General features: G+C 33.0%; 1 protein-coding gene across 7 annotated transcripts in view; it reads left to right on the top strand.

Annotated features, from left to right (window-relative positions):
* The window catches only part of Disp1 (dispatched RND transporter family member 1), a 195207-nt gene that overhangs the window by 40518 nt on the left and 135469 nt on the right, over positions 1 to 19220 (top strand). Inside the window, exon 1 of one of the 7 annotated variants that reach the window (XM_048809326.1) lies at positions 14690 to 14886. The exons of the other annotated variants lie outside the window; for them this stretch is intronic. The gene's annotated coding sequence lies outside the window, so the exon portion shown is untranslated. Of the gene's footprint in view, positions 1 to 14689; positions 14887 to 19220 lie in introns of those variants that run through there. 7 annotated transcript variants of the gene reach the window in all.

Below are 19220 nucleotides of genomic sequence, written 5' to 3'. Positions count from 1 at the left end.
AGGGTCTCACTAAGTTGCTGAGGCTGGCCTGGCACTTGCAATCCTCCTGCCTCAGTCTCCCAGGTTACTAGGATTATAGGCAAGCACCACTGTGTCCAGCTGGATGCTAGCCTCTATAAATGGCAAAATAGCTCATTGAATGAAAGACCTGCAATTTCATGCCTACCTTGATTTCATCTCCCAAATCTATATTAATTGTGATTATTTAGAGTTCTGAACATCTAAAAAAATTGTTTCTCATAAAAGAAATACTTATTATACTTTTTTTTTAAGTTATCAATTTTCATTTTTATTAATTGACAGACTTTATTTTTAGAACAGTTTTAGGCTTCCAGGAAGAAAACTAAGTGGAAAGTATAGTGTTTGTGGGACCTTTGTTGCAATTGATGAAACAATATTAATATATTATTATTAATTAAAATTCATGGTTGACATTAGGTTTCATAGTAAGATTTGTGTTGAGAAATTGTTTGGATTTTGACAAATATAATGCCATGTATCCATCATTAGAGCTCATAAAATAGTTTTGCTACCTTAAAAATCCTCTTTGGGATTTTGAAGTGAAAATAAAGTCTTTCTCTGTCAGCCTTCCCAGTTTAACCCCTTTGAGAAACTACCATTAGTATTTTCTTTCTTATCTTTTCAGAATTGTCTTATTTTTCTAACAAAACAGTGATTTTTAAATTCCTGTCTATATAAGTACATGGAGATAATTTTATATATATCATATTTCCCACATATCAGATGTCACTTTTTTTTTTTTTTGTGACAGCTTGGTAAACAATCTTGAAACTTCTTATAGGAAGAACTTTCATCCTTAGATAAATGTAATGACTAGGCCCATAGTGTATTTTGTTGAGCAGTGCTCTGAGAAAAGGAATACTATAAGGTAGCATATCTAATGCTATACAATAGCAACACTTTGGTATGGAAATTGGATATTATAACATATAATTTAAGCTTTTGGGATTATTGAACACATAATAACATATTATTAACTACAAGATGAAGCAAATGCTCTGACATGGGCATATGTATATATTATGTTCATTTCATAAGTACTTTTGTTCAGATAGAAAAGCTTTTATTTAGTATTATAGAAGACTTAATAATTCCTCATCCTTGATATTTTAAACCTTTAAGCGGCTTTATTGATTTTGTGATTAGATGCTCTTAAAAACAGGTATATTATGTTTCTCTTTGAAAAATGGAGTTTGGAAAAAAATGTGAATTAGTGAAGTTGTAAGGAGGTTTTGTGAAAAAATCAGGCATCGTTTAAAGCTTTTTTATAAAATTGTATAATTATTTGCCATAGAAAAACATTTCTAGAAATTCCTATATAATATGAATTCTTTTTTTTTTCTAAAATATTTTTTAGATGTTAGTGGACCTTTATTTTATTAATTTATTTATAGGTGGTGCAGAGAATCAAATCCAGTGCCTCACACATGCTAGGCAAGCGCTCTACCAGTGAGTCACAACCCCAGCCCCATAATATGAATTCTTGAAATGTATTCATTTTAGGAATAAAAACGAATTACCACTTAATTGGTGTGGAAGAGTTTTAAACCTATTGTGAAAGAAATAGAACTTAATGACAATTCAAATAAATAAGTGGGCTTTTTTGTGTTTTTATTTTTTTGCTATTTTTCTTTCATTGCATGGAAAATATCATATTTTATTATAAAACCATGTGATAAAATCTGTTTTCTTGCCTTTTCCTATTGTATTCATTATCAAAAAATTCTGATATTTTTAACTTCTGATGAATTCTTTATAAAAATCAGTTTATACCCAGATTATTCATAATAGCCCAAATGTAGAAGTAACCTAAGTGTCCATCAGTGATTGGCTAGATAAACAAAACATGACACAGTGGAATATTATTAGCTTTTAAAAGGAAGGTATTGTGTATAAACTGAAGATTGGGATAGCTGAGTCAAATGGTGGTTCCATTCCAAGTATTCCAAAGAATCTCCATACTGCTTTCCAGATTGGCTGTCCCAATTTGCAGTCCCACCAGCAATATATGAGTGAGCCTTTCCCCCCACATCCTTGCCAACACTATTGTTTGTATTCTTGATAGCTGCCATTCTGACTGGAGTGAGATGAAATCTTGGAGTAGTTTTGATTTGCATTTCTCTAATTGCTAGAGATGTTGAACATTTTTTCATGTTTGTTGATTGATTGTATATCCTCTTCTGAGAAGTGTTCAATTCCTTGGCCCATTTATTGATTGGGTTATTTGTTTTTTTGGTGTTAAGGTTTTTGAGTGCTTTATGTATCCTAGAGATTAGTGCTCTATCTGATGTGCTTGTGGTAAAGATTTGCTTCCATTCTATAGGCTCTCTATTCATCTCACTGTTTCTTTTGCTGAGAAGAAGCTTTTTAGTTTGAATCCATCCCATTTATTGATTCTTGGTTTTAATTCTTGTGCTATAGAGTCTTTTAAGAAAGTTGGGCCTAATCCAACATGATGGAGATTTGGGCCTACTTTTTCTTTCATTAGGTGCAAGGTCTCTGGTTTAATTCCTAGGTCCACTATCCGACTTCTGGGTTCATACTCAAAGAACTTAAAAATAGCATACTACAGCACAGCCATATCAACGTTTATAGCAGCAAAATTCACAATAGCTAAATTATGGAACCAACCCAGATGCCCTTCAGTAGATGAATGGATAGGGAAACTTTGTATATATACACAATGGAAGGTTACTCAGCATTTAAAGAGAATAAAATTATGACATTTGCAGGTAAAAGGGTGAAGTTGGAGAATATAATGCTAAGTGAAGCAAGCCAATCCCTCAAAAAAGGAAAGGCCAAATGTTTTCTTTGATATAAGGATGCTGACTCATAATGGTGATGGGGGGAGCAGGGGAGGAGTGGAGGAACTTTAGATAGTACAAATGGGAGGGAGGGGAAAGGAGGGGCAAGGGGGTAGAAATGATGGGGTAATGAGTTAGAAATCATTACCCTAAGTACATGCATGAAGACACGAATGATGTGAAAATATTTTGTATACAATCAGTGACTTGAAAAATTGTGCTCTAGATGTGTAATATGAAATGAATTGCATTCTGCAATCATGTATAACAAATTAGAATAAATAAATAATTTAATAAAAAAGAAAGGATGACACATTCTATAACATGAATGAACCTTGAGAACATTATGTGAAATGACAGGCCAGTCACAAATACTGTCATTCCACTTATTCAAAGTGGATTAGTCAAAACCGTAGAAACAGAAAGGAGAATGGTGGTTATCCAGGACAGGTGGAGGGAGGAAATGGAAAGTTGTTTAGCAGGTATAGAATTTCAGTTTTGCACTGTGAAAAAGTACTGGAAATTGTTTGTACAACAGTCTAATATACTTTAAAAAACTGAACTGGATTAGATTCTAAATTTTACGTATGTGTGTTTAAATAAAAATAATTTAGTAAAATTTATAGTATATAAATTTATATATTACAAACTTATAGTTTATAAGTTATAATAATAATTTAATAAAAATTATGAAAAATCAATTTAAAGATAAATAAATGGAACTAATTTTGTCCACTGGAATAGCTAGCAAGGAATGGAGAAGTCTGGAAGTTTGAGAGTCTTTTCCTAAGAATGTATTATCTTATTTCCTAAATATTTAAATTTATGAATATGCTGCTGATTCCAACTCCAAGACCTTGAAGAGGAAGAGTCATTTTGGTAATTATTGTTTGCTCTTAAAAGGATTATAGATTTAAAATTTTTGATTTCTAGATAAAAGTTTTCTTTTAAATGCCATTTGGTCATTCATTTATATTGACTGAAGTTTTGTGTATATGATTCCTACTTTTGTAACCCAAGTTAGAGTTTATGAGCCTAGGTAGATTAACTGGCAAAGTTAGAAAGATGATATCTACATCACAGTGTTAAGAGGCAGGTTGAAAATTATGTCTACCTGCAACATGGAGGAATGTGAGAGCCTCCATGGATTTGCCTAAAAGTCAGTAGGCAACCACATGCTTAAAATTACTTCTGTTTATTTTTCTCAGAATGATGAAACTTTTTGATATCAGAGAACAGCATTTGTTTCTTTTAAAGTTTAGCCACCAAACCTAAACTATAGTTTCCAACATTCCTTAGTTAATAACTGAGTTTTAAGCAACAGTGAAAAGAATGACTAGCTTATGCTTGTACCTCCCTATCACCAGCCATCAGTTTTGGTGCAGTATGTTTAGGAAGGTCTTAAAAACACAAAGCCAAAAATTATTACAAAAGCAAGCTGTTGGCATTTCTATACATGAATTAAAAATCATTTAATCCTCACAAAATCCCTATGAGGTGGTTACTGTTATTTTTCTATTTATATAAGGAAACAGGCACGGAGAAGTTAGGTAACTTACTAAGGCTTATCCAGCTAGTTAATCACAGCTGGGATTTGAACCCCTGTCTGGGTTCCAAAATTAATTTGTATAACCACTATACTATTTAGACTCCTACTTTAAACAATTACCAGCATACTACAGCAGTTATCTCCGGAAAGCTATCCGAGTAAAGTGGGGCTTATCTTATTATTTAAAGTAAACTTTGTTAAAATAGAATTTTTCTAACAGTAATATTCACTGTTATTTTGTTTTACCACTAAGTTCTTTAATGAGTATACTGTTTTATTTTAAAAGTAATATTTATTATAAGCATCTTTGATATTTATATGCTAATAATTATATTGATGAAGTGTTGATATTGGTAAAGTTTGGCATCATTTTAAAATATAATGGTGTAGTATGAACAACTGTTGGGGTACTTTTACTTTTCATTGGAATTGATAAAGTGTTTGTTGTGTTTGTAACATCTTTTAATAACCAAAGAAAAATGGCAGGTAAAATGTAAAAGAATTGGATTTTTAGATGTTTCACTATTAATTTTTGTATCTGCGCTAGGTAACTAAATGAGTTTTGAGTCTATTCCTGCCCTTGCTGTGCTAATTATTTTGGTACCTGAGGTTTTGAGTGTTTTTGCTCCTTATTTAATTCTGTGGTCCAGGAAAGAAGTCTAAAGACTCAAATCTACTCTATTTGAGTTTGATGCTTCAAACATTGAGGCACTAAGATTCACATTTATTTACTTTTATATGCAACTCTTCTTTAAAGTCTTTAAGGATATCCCTTGATTGGATTATTTACATGGCCTATATGAAAAAAACAAAAACAAAATGTCTAAAATCACTGAAACATTTATTATATATTCTATAGTTGCTGTGGAAGAGTTGAATATGAACAGAGCACTGTTTGTCCTTTCAGGTGTTACCAATTTAGAAAGAGATTGTAACTACACTTTCTTTTTATGCGTACTCCATTTCCACAAATAACTAGTTTTTTTTTTCAAATGCAATATTAGGTGGAAGTTGCTTTATGTTAAAGATTAAAAACTGTAACCAACAGTGGCAGTGTTTTCCCTGTATGTTAGTATTTTACAAAGTATATTCCATGGAACTCTAGTCTTGGTAGATGCCTTGCTGGAATATGCTTTTGTTATCATAAACTGAGGAAAAAATAGATAAATGTTTCCCAACATATATGCACATATATGTGTACACACATGCTTTGGAGAGTTATAGTATATGCCATGGTTAAAATAAAACTGTTTTATTTTTGTTTCCCAATTTATTTGACCTCAAAGCCTCTTTTCCTTGCATAATCCTTTAATCATGTGAGGTACTTTGTGCACCACAGAATACTCTTTGGAAAATAAAGCTGTATACTATAACAGTGTAACAGTATATCTGCTTTTCTGATGAGATTTCCGAATAATGTACCATTATTAGCTCATTCATAGTAAATGGATTTCAGGGAATGCCATTTAGAAATGGTTACAAATTTAAAATGCAATGAATTTGCCTTGATTTTATATAACATAGAACCTTGTATTTATAGACATATTACTTACAAAGGACTTTTAGTCTCTACTTGATAAATAAGAGTAGAATGATAAACCTCATTAGTTCTAACTGATTGGAGAAACCATCAAAATCAAAGATAGTGAAAAAAAAAAAACTAAGAATTTTTTTAAGTGTAATATTATTATTGTTAAATAATGCATATAAAATTATACTAAACTAAATAGTCCCAAGAAGTGGTGGAAATTCTTTGAAGAATAAATAGCAGTGACTGGTAATTTTTTTATTTGAAAATATAGGTACTTCTGAAATAATTGAGATATTTAAAAGCATTTCTTTCAAAAAATTTAGCTTTCATTATAAGAATCTTATTTACACTGTTCATTTGGTAAGCCATTTCTTTATGGATTAGTATCTTGTAAATTTGTAACATGACATGCTTATAAAACCTTAGTTATTTAGTGATCTATATTCTAATTGAGAATAGAATGAAACTTCGAAATAAGGCACAGGAGAGATCTCTAAGTAGAAGGGGGAAAATTCCCTTTTGCTATTTTTAAATAGCAAACTACTCAGATCAAGAACCAAAGAATTGATTATTGCAGCTAAAAGGAGGGATAATCAGTAAACCAAAAGGAAAGACATCTGAATGTTGAATTCTGCAAAAGTCCAGATTGAAGGCCAAGAAATGTGAAATCACAATGGTAATCCAAAGACAAGAAAGAGGAAAATGAAAAGATGCTGGAAAAGAAAGATGAGATTGACAGTGATGGGCAGCCAGGAACCAATGCCATTGCACAGAAGAATCAACATTGGAAGCAAATACAGCAGCAAAAGTAGATAAATGATGTCATCATTGTTGTTAACACTGAACATATGGATAATGCCCTATTGGGTTATGGTGCTAGGGCTAGGACAGGCACTTATGGATTTGAAATAGCCCTTAGTGCCATCTTTTTTCTTTTACATGCTTAGAGTTTATCTCTAGAATATGTTCAGAAGAGCTCATTTTCCAGTCTTTGCTTTTGTATTTTAAAAATAGCATCCCCCCCCACTTCTTTCTTTTCTTCCTTCCTTTTTTTTTCTTTTTAATATTTTTTAGTTGTAATGCAGTGCTGGAGGTCTAACCCAGGCCTTATGCATGCCAAGCAAGTGCTGTACCACTGAGCCTTGTCCCCAGCCCTAAAAATAGCATTTACTTTGTTTCCTAAAATCACATCTAATCAATAGTTCTTAGGAACTCTAATAGATCTGATGAGTTGAAGTTCCTCTCTCCCACTTTTTGCTTCCAAAATATTTGGTACTCCTTTGTGGGATAAGAAAGTGTAGTAGTACCACTTCATTTTAGGAATAGAGAAATCAAGGTGAAAGTTAAGTGGCTTGTGCAAGGGATGAAAGGAAGGACTTTTAAGTGTGGCTTGGAAACTAGGAGTTGGTATTTTTATAGGAAAAATAAGATGACTAATTGATCAGACTTTCCGAATTAAACATTTTTATGCTTGATTGTACACTTAAGCATTAAATCTTTCAAGTATATCTATATCTGTACTGACTAATCTGCCTTTAGTTGTATAATGGATAGATGATCTAGTCTTTCCTTTTAAGAAAATCCTTGATGTACTAGACCACTAAAACAAATTCCAGCATTTGGTGTTCATTAGTGTCGCAACCGAAACAAAAACATTTTGATGGTTGATCCCAGAGTATTTTGAAGTTAGTGTAACTTTGCTGGGAAGGTATTTAAGCTTGAGTATCAATTGCAAATAGGCCACGAGCCAATTTTCAAAGCTGTTTCTAAGTAAGACATTGAGTTTTTCTGAATGCAAAAAATATATTAGTGGCATGGGGCCATGTGGCAAGGAAACAGAATGAAACAATTGGGATTTGTATTGATAATTGTATTTCTAAGTGAATAGTTTAAGATATTATGAAGTGGGATTTAGAATCCCTCCCCGGTTGTTAAAAATTGCTTAAATTTAGTTGCAGACCATGAAGGAGGTATTTCACGAATAAAAAGAATGAGAATTGTTGAATTTCAAACTCAACATTTAGAACTTGGTAATTGAACTCACTAAAAATGGGATATTTAAGCTTTTTGATTAAATTTTAACAAAATGACTGCTGTTTATTAAAGTAAAGGACTTTCCATAATCCAGCTATTAATAAGGTAAAATCTCCACTTAAGATGTAGAATTGTTTGTTCTGGGCAGGTCACAAGAGTTCAGTGAAAATGATCTGTCTTTTAAAGAATATCCAAAGTATTTACTTTGTTTGTGGTAAATGCCAAAGGAAAGGCACAGTGAAGTACTACTAATATTTTATGTGCATTCAGAATTGATTCTGTGGTTCATTTGTCATTATAAAGCAAGACAGAAGTAGAAAATGAGATAATTAGATTGATAGTAAATATTGCCTAATAATTTACATGTTTATTTTGACATTTAATCATAGACACTATTGATTGCAAGGATTTTCTTTTTAAAGTCTCAGTATAGTTTTTATTCAGAGTTGTTTTGACTTATGTAATTTTTCAATGTAAGATAAAACACAAAATTCACACAAATATTAGATCTGGTTTCAGCAAGTGTTTTTGAAACATGTAGATTTGTAATGCAGTACACATTAGTGAAGTAAACATTTATTAACCATGTTTTATAAATGGGAATTTGAATAATATGTTTTGGTCATTTTAAATTATTTTTGTTATAATTTTGAACTTACTTATTTGTGTATATTTATGTGTTTTAGCTCTATCTGGACCTCAATAAGACAGTTAAATGTCAATTCTAAGATAAGGTGATAATTTTGAAGCCTTATTACTTTTTTCCTCTCTCCATAATATACAACTTTGGGCAAATTTGTTTTGGTAATGTATTCATCGTGCCTAAATGTTCAGAATAATTCATAATGAGTCTGAATTTTCAGTAACTAGTCAATGTCCTTTATGGGATAGTGGCTATTTCAAAAGCAGGAATTGAAGTAAAATTTAAATTCATTAGGTTTAATTTAAAGCATGTTTGGAAGATATATTTTAAATGTTGGTTTCCTACTAGTTTAATTTTTAACATTTGAAAAAATTCAATTAAGAATAGAAAGTATTTTTTTAATTGATTAACTTATTTTTGTTTTGGCCTATATTTTGTTTTTGGCTTATTATTTATTTTTTTCTAAATCCATATTGTAGAATCTTGCTATTAAAACAAAGCATCATTTGATCCAAATAGATTTAAGTAACTTTTAAGATTATTCTAGTGATATTTTTATGATTTTGTTCTGTTTTTCTTGAGCCTATGTTTTTGAGACAGTATTGTCTTCTTATTTTTTTTCTGATTATGCCAGAATAGTTTGTATGGTAGAATAAGCTGTGGTTGTTCATTAGGAAGAAGAGAGAAGATAGGTAGATTTGTCTGGATAGTGTATTCAGTGATATGAACAGCGACGTTCTATAAATCCAGATGTCATTTTATGTGATAAGTATAGGTAAAAGTATAATGATAGAATTTAAGTCTGTTTTCTGCTGCTTATAAAGGAATATCTGTGATTGGGTAATTTATAAAGAAAATGGATTTATTTTGCTTATTGTTCTGGAGGCTAAGATTGAGGAGCTGCATCTGATGAGAGCCTTTGTGCTGTGTCATCACATGGCAGAAGGCAGGACATTCCCTCATTCCCTCTTGTGGTAACTGAGCCACTCCAGAGATAACATTAACCCCTTCATGACCTAATCATCTCTTACTAGGCCCCCACCTCCCAACACTGTTATATTGTGGATGGATGACATTTCCAGCACATGAACTATAGAAGACATATTCAAACCACGGCAAGGATTAAGTTTCAATTTTTGACACGTTTTACTCAAAGGTATAATAAAGTTGAAAATCAGTAAAGTTATAAGCAAATATGATCTCTTAATTTTCTTTTGCTAAAGTTCATTTTCTATTATCATTTTACATATAATAGCTCATTTACTAGGTTACTCTTAAAAATAGATACCGCATGCATATGATACAAAATTCAAAAGATATTAGGGATTAGTCCCTCTATGATTTCCCTTTACCCACCCAATTCCTATACCTGAAGGCAACTTTTGAGACCAGTTTCTTTATTCTTTTAGAGATTTTATGCAGATATACAATATGTATAATATGTATTTATTGTTCAAATATATAGTGCACTAAAACAGTGTTATGTGTGTATGTCCCATTTTTCCTATTGAATAACATGTCCTGGAGATCACTCATTAGAGAGGTTTATTGAGTACCTAGTCAATGTAGGCCTCAGGAATACAGCAGTAAACAAAACAGAAAAGGTTTCTGCTCTCATGGAGTTCAAATTCAAGTAGAGATAGACATGAGGTAGGACCAGAGAGTGGGGAGAGAGAGGGAGAGAGAAAATGGAAATGGGAATGGAGGAATTAAGGTAGAATTATGTGGTAAAAAATGACTGGCTAGTCTTTTGAATTGGGTGTTCAGGCCTCTGAGGAACTGACCTTTAAATGGAGACCTGCATGACAAGAAAGGCCCAAAGGAGAAGACATATTGATTCAAGTAAAAGAGAAGGTCTCTCAAGCTAGTCAGACAGAGGAAAAGATTCAAGTAAAAGAGAAGATTTTCCTGAAGAGCTGTGTGGTTTGGTGTGTGTGTTCTAAAAATAAAGTTCGTGTCTTTTGACAAGTAGCTCCTGAATTGTGCCCAGCCAGACTCCGGCATTCATTAGCCCAATGTCTCCCTCTACGGTATCGTGGGCAAATACCCGGTATTCTACTCCTTTGATACCTAGTTTTGTTAAACCCTCCTCCTATGGGGCAATTCCTTTTAAAATGTCCTGTTTGTTCACAATTGTAGCATGTTTTTGGCCTGGCATCTAAAACCTGTTGTACTGCAGCTGCCACGACTTGCCCTTGTTCATTAATGTCTCTACATAATTTAATATATGTGTTTAAATCTTCATGTTTCTATGGTCTAATGACTTCTCTGCACCAACGATTCACTTGCTCATAAGCAAGTTGTTTTATTAATGGCATTGCTTGTTCTGTATTCCCCAAAACTCTGGTAGCTGTTTGAATAAGCCTATCTACAAATTCAGCGTAAGGTTCATTAGCTCCTTGTATTACCTTAGATAATTGACCTTGTAAACCTCCATGTCCTTGTAAAGTCTTCCATTCCCTAACCGCATCTACAGCAATTTGTAAGTATATGCCAGGATCATATGCAATTTGTTGCTGCTGATCCTCATAAGGTCCCTTTCCTAACAACATATCTAGATTTCTCTGAGGATAACCAGCTGCTGCATTTCGCCTAGCCGACTCCTTGCAAAATTCCTCATTGGCAACCTTCCATAACAGGTATTGTCCTCCATTTAGCACAGCTTTACACATATTAGCCCAATCTGCTGGCGTCATATTCAAGTTGGTAATGGATTCGACCATGCTTACAGTGAAGAGTGCTTGAGGACCATAGGTTGTTACAGCCTCTTTTAGCTGCTTCACTTTTTTGAAATTTAAAGCATGGTGAATTTGCTGCCCTCCTGCCTGCTTAAATACAGGGCATGTTAATATTTGAGATCTGTCTCAGGATCCCAACTATCAACTGCGGGGGTTGGGGGCCTCCCAGCATATGGAGGTGGCGCTGTTGATTGGACACTTACGCCCTCTGGTGATAGAAAGGTGTTAGTAGCAGTCTCCTGTTGTAACTTTTCCCCTGATGGCTTTTTCTGCTCTAAACTTTCTTCCTCTGTCTGACTAGCTCGAGAGACCTTTTCTTTTACTTGAATCAATATGTCTTCTCCTTCCTCTACCATTGTCTGAACTACCAACCAAGTCAAGATCTGGGGAAAGAAGTTCCAGAGACCTAAAAAGAAAGGCCACGATAGTTGAAGCACAGAGGGATAGAGGGTGAAGGGATAGGTAGGCAGGGGTTAGGTCTGAGTACAGTTTCAGTTTATTCTTTAGTGTGATGAAGGTTGCTTATTTGCTTATTTTATCAAGCAAGTGATATCTGTTTAATTTTCTTTAAAAATTACTCTGGCTGCTGTGAAGAGTGTAGTGTAGATGATTCTAGATCAGTATATACAGAACTGCATTGTATGTTTGGACAACAATTTATTCATTTAGTCCCTTTTAATGGACCTTTAAATTATTTCTCATTGTTGGATTTTATAAACAGTACTGCAGTGAAAATCCTTATATACAAATATTTAAAATTTTAAAAAATTTTGAAAAATGTTGAAGTGTGATGGCTCTTAGAAGGGAGAACTAATGATATGCATCTAAACTTTGTACTGCAGAACAAAATTTTGCAGAAGGCCGAATGTCTTAAGTATGAACAGTGGGGGGAGAATGTCACAAACATTGTATGATCTTGGTAATCAGTGTTCAATAAGAATTTTTGTGCCTCTCAATTTTAGTTTCTGTTTAAGTTAACTTTATTAAAGTTTAATTTGTGTATAATAAAATATACTCATTTTAAGTGTACAGTTTTAGGCATTTTGACAGATCTAAACAGCCATTTATCCACCGTCCCAGTCAAGATGTAGAACATATCATCCTCCCAGAGTTCCCCTTGTGCCCTTGTTTGTGCTTCTCGATCTCATCACATTAGCTTCAGGTGACCACCCATCTTCTTCATTCAATATCAATTATTTTTTTTGGTAACAGGAATTGAACTCAGGGGCACTCAACCACTGAGCCACATCCCCAGCCCTATTTTGTATTTTATTTAGAGAGAGGGTCTCACTGAGTTGCTTAGCACCTCGCCATTGCTGAGGCTGGCTTTGAACTAGAGATCCTCCTGCCTCAGCCCACCAAGCCACTGGGATATCAATTAGTTTTAATACAAATGACATCATGCAGTATTATTGTGTCTGGCTTTTTTGCTTAGCATTTATATATATATATATGAATCTCAGAAATATATATGTTATTGCTGGGTAGTATTCCATTGTATGGATATTCCACAGTGTACTTATCTATTCATGTATTGATAGACATCTGGGTAGTTTTCTGTTTTTTGGCTTTTATGAATAAAGCTTCCATGAATATTTGTATACCAAGTTTTGCATAGAAATATGTTTTCATATCTCTTGGGTTAATATTTAAGAGTGGAATTTCCAAGTCATATGGTAGGCTTATGTTTAATTTTATGAGAAATTGCCAAATAATTGTCTGAGTTGTAACTTTCACATCCCCACCAGTACTATATGAATGTTCCAGTTGCTCTACCTCCTCATCAACACTTAATACCGTATTCTAGTGGATTTGTAGTGGTATATCATTTGGTTGGAATTTGCATTGTGCTCATTTACTATTCATGTAACTTCTTTTGTGAAGTGTCTATTCAAACCAACTTGAATCTAATGTATGAAATATGATATGTCAAGAGCTTTATAATGTTTTTCAACAACCAATAAAAAAAAAATCTTTTGCCCACTTTTAAATTGAGAAGTATTTTTGTTATTGATTTTTTTTATAATAATATTCTAGATATGAGTCCTTCATTGGATAAATGTATTTTGAATACATTTTCCACTCTATTGTTTGTCTTTTCATTTTCTTGATGGTATTTTTGCAAGTAAAAATTCTAATTTTGAAAATCAAAGTCCAGCTTATCAATTATTCTTACATAGTAGTTTGTGCTTTTTTTGTAACTTGTCTAAAAAATTCTTTGCCCAGCCTAACGTCTTGAAGATTTCTTTCTAGATTTTCTTTTATAAATTTTATATATTTTAATTTTTGCTTAAGATCCTTTGTGAATTAATTTTTGTGAGTGCTTGAGTATGGATTTTTTTTGAGTGTGTGTGGTCAGTAGAAATCCAGTGAAAGTGTGTGTACAGGGAGATAACTTTCACGATAGTGTGGAGGTTGCAGTGAAAGGGTGAAAAGACAGAGTGAGTTGATGATGACCTGAGCTAGGACAGCATCTCTGCATATGGAGAGAGCAGGAAAGAGGACAGATTTGATGGCATTTTAGAGATAGAATGTGTTGGATGGAAAGTGAGCATGAGGATAGAAGTAAAAATGAGATTAAGGCTTATGGTTCCAGGAAATAGTATGGCCTGTGACCAGGACTGGAATATTAGACCAGGATAAGATTTATGATGAATGGAGAAGAGTTCTGTTCTGTTTTCAAACTGTTAGTTTTTATGATAGCAGGACATTCCGTCCTCGTCCACATGCACACATGTTGGGACACAGCCAGCTTTTAAGTAAAAACATTTTTAAATTTAACTTACTGTGACTAATTTTCTATATTGTAATATAGTCTCCATTATGATAGTTTTTATTACCAAATTTTGTAGTGAAACTATTATATCTGCTATACAAAAGAATCGCCAAATGATGATACCAGAATGGATTCCACTGCATTTCCCTCCCATTTCCATCAACATAAATACTAATAAGGATATTCTTTCCGTTTTTGTCAAGATATGCAGACATATTATTCTTTCCACATAAAATTTTACTGTTCTTATTCATTTTGATGCCCAAATTGTCCCAGGCATAGTTATAAACATTGCTATGAAAACATCATTCCTTTCAGGTCTTGTCAATAGACAGAGGTTGAAAATGATACAGTCACACATATAAATGTGTGTGTATACAAATATATTTATGTATATATTATACATATATCTATATTTATTTCTATACCCATCTGTATCAGTAACCATAAGTTCAGTTCTGTATCTCTAATTCTAATTAATTATGATAGTTTTTTTCCCTAGCCTTTTCCCTTTTCATATTTGTAATTCCTTTTTTATAGTGAGAAAACTGTAAGCTTAATATTATTATTATTGTACATATATATTTTACTTTATCAGTTCTTTTTGTATAACAAATCTCTTGGCTGCAACTTGCCAAATTCTTGTTGTAGGAAACACTCTGCACCTTCCCCAACAGCCATGTTCAGCTCAGAGGGAATGGAGAAGGATGAAAAGAAGAGAGAGGAAGAAAGCGTTGAAGTTTTGATTGAATTAGTCCTTTGATTGAAAAGAATAGGAGGAAGGAAGGAGGTATATAGAATTTTAAACTTTTGAATAGTTGGGTTCAGCAGTCTCCCTTTTTTTTGTAGTTTTTTTCATGTTACAAGTAAAGGCCATTAAAATACTTTCTTATAGTACTTGCTCTGCTTTTTGTTTTGCTTTATATTTTTTTAATATTTAGTCCACCTGAGGTTTATTTGAAGGGCATTAAGTTATAGTTATATATTTCCAAATGCATAGGTAGTTATTACAGTATTAACATTGACTAATTCAAGGTGGGTGTGGTCATGTGTATCTGTACAGATCCATCACTCGGGAAGCTGAGGAGAGAGGTTATCACTTGAGCCCAGGAGTTAAGAGTCCAGCCTGAGTAAAAAGAGAGACCTCCTCTCAAAAAAAAGAAAAAAAAATTGATTAATCCATCTTTTCTTCACTAGTTTGAAAGACAATCCTCTTTCTGTCCTGTTCTATACCATTCTGTTTCTATGCTCTTTTTTCCCCCCATCTATCTGTTTTTTTCTTCCACTGCATACCTGTTAGGGAGCAGTGTAGCATTTACCTCATAGGGTGGTTATGAGCATAAAATTAAAAGTTTATATAAGATTATTACTATGTTGTCAGCCATATGGCATGAAGTGGTCAGTACAGTAGCTATTCTTACCATCTTAATGTAAAAAGAATCAACTTTTAGAAGAGTAAATTACAAAGGCAACACACACACACAAACAAATATATAAAGTATGGTAAGAAGTAGTGGCATTTTTTTTCTATTAAAAACTTGAAGCTCTTAATATTTATACTATGCTTTTGTACTGGCAAGAGTTCAAATACTTTTAATACACCGATAAGTTATGTTGAAAATATAGCCTAGCTTAGATAAAGTTCAGTTATTTAGAAATACAGATGTTCTAGATTATAAATTCTTTGAAGGCAGCGATTATGTCTTATTTCATTTAATAGATACTGTTTTACACCTCAATGTGCCAGACACTGAACTTAGAATAAAATATAGTATTTTCCTTGAGCAGCTCACAGTCCATTTGGGGAAACAGACATAGAGACAAATACAGATAATGGGCAAAGGCCTGACATATATACCAGTATACTTAGTTGTCTTCCACTAATGTGGAAATATTTGAATTAGAACTGTACACATTCACTGAGGTATTGTCAAACACAGGAATGGGATAGGAAAATATTTAAATAGTGTTTTTATGCTAACTTCTCATGAACTATATCTCAAAGTGCTTGTTTGTCTTTTAGATTTTTTTCTTTTTTATGTTTTCTACTTTTAAAGATGTTAATTCTATGTACAACATGCTGGTAATTTAAACACTTTGTTCTAATATTATTTTTTTGTCTTTTAGCTCTCTGACTAAAGTCAGATAATTTATATTTTATAAGATCAAATTAATGCATTTTAAATCCAAGCATCTTGTTTTGTATTTGTTCCACACCTGTGACAAGATGATTTCAACCATCTACTTTATAAAAGAGAAACACGTTTTCAAGGGTACCCCAGCTTTGAAGTACACATTCTATTTTTTTGCCCATTAGCCATGTGAAAAATACCAATTACCGAAACTCTGAGAAGAATGAAGTTACTTGTAAATCTAGTATTCATTCCAAAAAGGCCTTTTAAATGAAAACCATACTGAGATGCAATAGACCAAATCTGTATAACATAAACCTTTCAAGATCAATGTAGCTAAAAAAACGTATCCATGATTTGGAAAGGCAGCTTTAACAAAACAGTATTGTTAAACTAAAATGAAACAGCTGGCAACCAGTCTGACAGATATGTTCTGTGACAGGAAACTGTGGAACTCAAAGTGCTTAACTCAAATATTCCGAAGTATTAGTGGACTGTTACAGACCATATTTCTATGTATTCTTTTAATAATATTCTAATGCACATGAAGTATTTTGACAAGTGAAATTGTGAAATTTTCAAAAATTGAAATCCTGAATAAAGGTACCATTTTAGTTGAAAGGAAAACCATGATAACACTAGATCTTAATTGAAAATATAATTTAGATTTTTGGAACAGTATTTATTAAGAAAGACAATATATTGAAGTGTCATTTCCATTATTAAAAAATTGCCATTAGGACTCCTAAAATGCAAGAAGTAAAATCAAGAATCAATAAATGTGATGGTATCAAACTAAAAAGCTTTTTCACAGCAAACAATCAATAACATGAAGAGAGAGCCTACAGAATGTGAGAAAATCTTTGCCACCTGTATCTCAGATAGAACATTAATCTCCAGAATATATGAAGAACTCAAAAAACTTAACACCAAAAAACAAACAAACCAGCCAATAAATGTGCAAAGGAACTGAATAGACACTTTACAGAAGAAGAAATATGAGTGATCCACATATATGAAAAATGTTCAACATCACTAGCAATTAAAGAAATGCAAATTAAAACTATACTGAGATATCTATCTCACTTTAGTCAGAATGGCAATTATCAAGAATATAAATAACAAGAAATGTTGGTGAGGATGTGGGAGAAAAGGTACACTTATATATTGCTTGTAAGACTGAAAAGGATTTAAAATGCAGCCACATCAATGTTTATAGCAGCTCAATTCACAATAGCTAAGCTATGGAACCAACCTAGGTGCTCTTCAACAGATGAATGGATAAAGAAAATGTGGTACATATATACAAAGGAATATTACTCAGCCACAAATAAGAATGAAATTATGGCATTTTCCAGTAAATGGATGGAACTGGAGGCTTTCATGCTAGGTGAAATAAGGTAATCCCCAAAACCAAAGGCCCACTGTTTTCTCAGATATGTGGATGCTGAGTCACAAAAGGTCATTGGGGGGGGGAGGGAGGAGTGGAGGTTCATTGGATTGGACAGGGGGATGGGGGAATGGAGGGAGAATTTGAGTGGGAAAGACTGTGGAATGAATCTGACGTAACTTTCCTATGTTTATGTATGAATGAATACATGACCAGCATAACTTCGTATCATGTACAACCACAGGAATGGGAAATTATACTTTATGTATGTCTGATATGTCAAAATACATTCTACCGTCATGTAAAACTAAAAAGAACAAATTAAAAAAAAGAAAACTTTCAGTGGAAATAAAAACATGATGTCTACAGATGCCTTTAAGGGTTTCAGGAAGGCAGATCATATAGTGAGCTTTTCTAATAAAGTTTGAGAGGCTGGCTTTGTTTGAATCCTTTCTGTCAAGTACTGAGCTATTGAACAGTGTACCAAACATGTCTCCATCTCAGTTTGTTGTGCTATAACACATATAAGCCAGGCCCTATTAAGTTTTTGTGAGATTTGAGTTTATATATAAAAAATGCTTTAACATGAGAAATATTTAATAAATGCTGGCAATAAATTTCAATGTAAGTAGGCATTCTCTCCTCATGCATGGTTAAGAACCTTTGCTGTGTCTATAGGGTGTAACTACCCTTCCCTCCCAAGTTGGGCTTCTTTGTTATTTGCCTCCTTGATATTACAGAACCTCTTTATACATAAAAAGTTGCTCATCATTACTGTCTTTACTCAGAGTATACACAAGATGTACACCATTGTTCTATAAAATAACTTACTCTACCCAGGTAATTAATACCTTGTGGCATCATTGTGTGTGCTTTACTGTTTGCATGCAATAGCTTTTTTCCCCCTTATTTTTAGTTTCAGAGATACAATGGTAACATTTCCTAAAAGTTATTTTTCTTAGTTTCAAATATTCAGGCCAGCTCAATTTAAAGCAAGGTACATATTTCTCATTTTAATTTTGTTTTTCTTTTTCCGTTCCTGTGTGAAATGTTTAGCCAACTTGTAACCAATGCATTCAATATTTTAGAAGCTAATTGTCCATTGAAAAAAGAATGTTTTGGAATTAGTTATAAATTCACTGGAAAAAAATCCACATTGACAGCATTTTGGGTTTCTTTTAAGTCTTTGAAGGCAGGCATGTCAGCTGTAACAAAACAGTCATGTAGACTTTCTAGTTGGCCAAAAAACCAGTTGTTTCCTTAACTAAAATCATCATCCACATGAATCATCATGACAGCCTGAAAAATTTAGCATTCCTCTAGGAAGAGGAGATAACCAAGTAAGGAATTCTTCAGACATCTTATCATGGGTAAAAGACTAGAGAGGGAAACCATTCCTTTGAAAATAGCACTGCTATGAAATTTATCTCTGCACTGATACTTCTGAGAAATAAAATCTACATTCTCAAGGGCTTAGCCTCTGCTAGGTACTAATCAAATGAACATGTACAAGCCCCATGTCTGATCAACTGAGTTAGGGTGAAGAGCACCAATGATACAACAGCATATTTAGCAAAAATGACTGAGTGCCTCGCATGTGCT

This window comes from Marmota marmota, unplaced genomic scaffold (assembly GCF_001458135.2).
Source record: "Marmota marmota marmota unplaced genomic scaffold, marMar, whole genome shotgun sequence".
Lineage (NCBI taxonomy): Eukaryota > Metazoa > Chordata > Mammalia > Rodentia > Sciuridae > Marmota > Marmota marmota.
Note: the sequence above shows the minus strand (reverse complement) of the source record. Positions and strands in the feature narration are given on the sequence as shown.